The 5,068-nt window shown below is 39.9% G+C and overlaps 1 pseudogene; it reads left to right on the top strand.

Annotated features, from left to right (window-relative positions):
• Window positions 1-2,674: 2,674 nt before the first annotated feature.
• LOC118000095 lies at window positions 2,675-3,070 on the top strand (annotated as a pseudogene).
• Window positions 3,071-5,068: the final 1,998 nt, after the last annotated feature.

The raw sequence follows: 5,068 nt of genomic DNA, 5'->3' as shown, positions 1-5,068 counted from the left end.
ACGACCAACACCAAGGAAATACAATTTTAAGAACATATTATGAGCAACTATATGCCAACAAATTAGGCAATCTGGAAGAAATGGATGCATTCCTGGAAACTTACAAACTACCAAGACTGAAACAGGAAGAGGTAGAAAATCTGAACAGACGAATAACCATCAAGGAAATTGAAGCAGTAATCAAAAACCTCCCAAAAAACAAGAGTCCAGGGCCAGACGGCTTCCCAGGTGAATTCTACCAAACATTTAAAGAAGAAAGAATACCTGTTCTGCTGAAGCTGTTTCAAAAAATAAAAATGGAAGGAAAACTTCCAAACTCATTCTATGAGGCCAGCATTACCCTGATCCCAAAACCAGACAAAGACCCCATCAAAAAGGAGAATTACAGACCAATATCCCTGATAGACATGGATGCCAAAATACTCACCAAGATACTAGCCAAAAGTATCCAACAGTACATTAAAAATATTATTCACCACCACTAGGTGGGATTTATTCCTGGGATGCAAGGGTGGTTCAACATTCACAAATCAATCAACATGATAGATCACATTAATCAAAGAAAAGACAAGAATCATATGATCCTCTCAATTGATGCAGAAAAAGCATCTGACAAAATACAGCATCCTTTCTTCATTAAAACTCTATAGGGATAGAGGAAACATAGCTCAATGTCATAAAAGCCATCTATGAAAAGCCCACAGTGAATATCATTCTCAATGGGGAAAAACTGAGAGCTTTTCCCTTGAGATGAGGAACACGACAGGGATGCCCACTCTCACCACTATTAGTCAACATAGTACTAGAAGTCTAGCCTCAGCAATCAGACAACAAAAAGAAATAAAAGGCATTCAAATTAGCAAAGAAGAAGTCAAACTCTCACTCACTCACCAGACTTCAAGCTCTATTACAAAGCTGTGATTGAGACAGCATGGTACTGGCACAAAAACAGACACATAGATCAATGGAACAGAATAGAGAGCCCAGAAATGTACCCTCAACTCTATGGTCAACTAATCTTCAACAAAGCACAAACAAATATCCCATGGGAAAAAGACAGTCTCTTCAATAAATGGTGCTGAGAAAATTGGACAGCCACATGCAGAAGAATGAGACTAGACCATTCTCTTACACCATCCACAAAAACAAACACAAAATGGATGAAAGATCTAAATGTGAGACAGGAATCCATCAAAATCCTAGAGGAGAACACAGGCAGCAACCTCTTTGACCTTAGCCACAGCAACTTCTTGCAAGACACGTCTCTAAAGGCAAGGGAAACAAAAGCAAAAATGAACTATTGGGCCTTCATCAAGATAGAAAGCTTCTGCACAGCAAAGGAAACAGTCAACAAAACTAAAAGGAATCCTACAGAATGGGAGAGGATATTTGCAAATGACATATCAGATAAAAGGCTGGTATCTAAGATCTATAAAGAACTTCTCAAACTCAACACCCAAAAAACAAATAATCCAGTGAAGAAATAGGCAGAAGACATGAACAGACACTTCTCCAAAGAAGACATACAAATGGCCAACAGACACATGAAAAAATGCTCCACATCACTTGCCACCAGGGAAGTACAAATCAAAACCACAATGAGATCCCACCTCACACCAGTTAGAACGGCTAAAATTAACAAGACAGAGAACAACAAATGTTGGTGAGGATGTGGAGAAAGGGGAACTCTCTTATAATGTTGGTGGGAATGCAAGCTGGTGCAGCCACTCTGGAAAACAGTATGGAGATTCCTCAGGAAGTTAAAAGTAGAGCTACCCTGTAACCCAGCAATTGAATTACTGGGTATTTACCCCAAAAAGCAGATGTAGTGAAAAGAAGGGGCACATGCACCCCAATGTTCATAACAGCAATGTCCAGATTAGCCAAACTGTGGAAAGAGCCAGGATTGTCCTTCAACAGATGAATGGATAAAGAAGATGTGATTCATATATACAATGGACTATTACTCAGCCATCAGAAAGGATGAATACCTACCATTTACATCAACATGGATGGAACTGCAAGGTATTATGCTAAGTGAAATAAGTCAATCGGGGGCGCCTGGGTGGCTCAGTCGTTAAGCGTCTGCCTTCGGCTCAGGTCATGATCCCGGGGTCCTGGGATCGAGCCCCGCATCAGGCTCCCCGCTCGGCGGGAAGCCTGCTTCTCCCTCTCTCACTCCCCCTGCTTGTGTTCCCTCTCTCGCTGTCTCTCTCTCTCTCTGTCAAATAAATAAAATAAAATCTTAAAAAAAAAAAAAATAAGTCAATCAGAGAAAGACAATTATCATATGGTTTCACTCATATGTGGAATATAAGAAATAACACAGAAGATCATAGGGGAAGGGAGGGAAAACTGAATGGGAAGAAATCAGGGAGGGAGCCAAATCATTAGAGACTCTTAACTCCGGGAAACAGAGGGTTGCCGGGGGCGGGGGGGAGGATGAGGTAACTGGGTGATGGGCATTAAGGAGGGCACGTGATGTGAAGAGCACTGGGTGTTATACACAACTAATGAATCACTGAACACTACACCAAAAACTAATGATGTACTATATGTTGGCTAATTGAATTTAATTAAAAAAAAAGGAAAAATAATAATAAATAAATGAAGTTCTAAACCATTCTTCCTTTGTGCTGCCTGCAGAGGTGTCAGCCATCTCCTACTCAGCATCATGGCCGCCCTCAGACCTATGGTGAAGCCCAAGATTTTTAAAAAGAAGACCAAGAAGTTCATCCAGCACCAGTCAGACCAATATGCCAAAAATAAGCCTAATTGGTTGAAACCCAGAGGCATTGACAATAGGTTGCACCAAAGATTCAAGGGCCAGATCTTGATGTCCAACACTGGTTACAGGAGCAACAAGAAAAAAAAGCACATATGCCCAGAAATTCCTAGTCCACAACATCAAGGAGCTTGAAGTGCTCCTGATGTGCAACAGATCTTACTGTGCAGAGATTGCTCACAGTGTCCCCTCCAAGAACCGCAAAGCCATGTGGAAAGAGCAGCCCAGCAGGCCATCAGAGTCACCAATTCCAAGGCCATGCTGCACAGCAAAGAAAATGAATAGACAGCTTTATGTGCATGTTGTATTTCTGTTAATAAAACCATAAAACTACTAAATAAATAAGTACATAAAATTCTAAATCAAAGTTTCACTGAGTTTTACAAACGGGGTAGGTTTCTAATACAAATTGTAAAACATGTTTGTTTGATATAATCCTACATGGTAAGTAAATTACCTCCTGCAGTATATTAAACTTTTGATAATTTAACAGTTTCAACCCTTTAGGGAAGCAATTAGAGTAGTGGAGAGGGATTTGACACATTTATGAAGACTGTAACTCTGTCTTCCCACTAGTCCAATTTGTGCAAAGGAAGCAGCCTCCTTGGCTGGCAGAACTAGATTCAACACGTTCATGTCGAGATCAAAATATCCTGCTATCATTACACCTTTTTTTTTACGTACTACAAAAGTAATTAATGTTCATGACAGAAAATCTGGAAAATGGAGAAAAACAAAAACAAAGACAATAAAAATCACCCACAATGCTTCTATCCAAAGATAACCACTGCAAACCTTCTGGTGCATTTCCCTCTGGTGTCTATACTGGGCACACAATTAACAATAACAGGGGTCTGGAGAAAAGGAAGTAATGATCCATCCCAAACCAGAGAGAAAAAAAACAGTCAACAGGACATACATTTATTTAGTAATAGAAACATTTTTTAATATTTACTATTCCATGGTTGCTTTTATATAAAATTGTATTGTTGCTCAATTTCATAGCTGATCTGTCCTTATTTCAAATGAAGACTGTGCAGCATCTGCTTATCAGTAAGCAAATTATCCTCTCAGCTTTCTAAAGAATCCAGCAAGATAGTCCAGACAATAAAAGCCAGCATTAGACATGACTCTGTTTCTACTCACTGGCCACCAGACATCACCATTCTCATGAACCCTGCGTTCACCCCCAACCCCATCAAGAGCACACCATAGTGTCACTCTCCTCCTTCCACTTCAGGCCAGGACCGCTCCAGGCCAGAGATAACATCATCATTACCCCTCAGTGCTTCAGACCTCAATTCACAGCCACCCCTGTCAAGCCCCAAATTAATATTATTTTCACAACTGTTCTCTACCAGAAAACTGATTTACTGTCATAGAGTGGGCTATTATGTATTTCCAAAAGACAGAGGTCTCCAATATGTACATGCTTTCAATTATTTTAAAAATGCTACTCTTTAATGAGTACACCATGTATTATTATTTCTATCACTGTCCATCCAAAGCTCAATCTATCTCAGATAATTAAGAAGTTGTATTTTATTTTATTTGCAAAAAAAAGGATCTGTTTCAACATGCAGTATCGGTAACCTACTATTTTTCTTTTTTTTGCAACATTGGGATCATTCTGGTTTTGTGCTTACTGTTTTGTAACATATTGTATTGGTTAATCAGAAACAGAAGTAATTAGAAACATAAATAAGAAAGCCAAGTTTCTGAAAAAGATCTTTCACACATCAAGGTTGACCATTAGCAAAAATTTTGAAGGAACTTGAATATACCTTCAGCAAAACTCTTTCTATATACTTTTCCTTCAGTTTAGAGGCCTAAAATAACAATATGATATGTGTTTCCATAACACAAAACAAATACAACTGAGAGAAATTACTTCCTACTAAGTTTTTTGTAGTGTTTGTTTTTTTTAAAGATTTGATTTATTTATTTGACAGAGAAAGGGGACAAGAGGGGGGAGCAGCAGACAGAGGGAGAGGGAGAAGCAGGCTCCTCGTCAAGCAGGGAGCCCGATGCGGGGCTCTATCCCAGGACCCTGGGATCATGACCTGAGCCAAAGGCAACCGCTTAACCGACTAAGCCACCCAGGCACCCAAGGTTTGTAGTTTGTTTGTTTTTTTTAAGATTTTATTTATTTGAGAGAGAGAGAGAGAGCATGGGAGGGGGAGGTTCAGAGGGAAAAGCCGACTCCCTGCTCAGCAGGGAGCCCAATGCGGCACTCATCCCAGGAATCCAGGATCATGACCTGAGCCAAAGGCAGCTGCTTAA

This window comes from Mirounga leonina, unplaced genomic scaffold, assembly GCF_011800145.1.
Source record: "Mirounga leonina isolate KUSES-001 unplaced genomic scaffold, KU_Mleo_1.0 Mir_115, whole genome shotgun sequence".
NCBI classification, from domain to species: domain Eukaryota; kingdom Metazoa; phylum Chordata; class Mammalia; order Carnivora; family Phocidae; genus Mirounga; species Mirounga leonina.
Note: the sequence above shows the minus strand (reverse complement) of the source record. Positions and strands in the feature narration are given on the sequence as shown.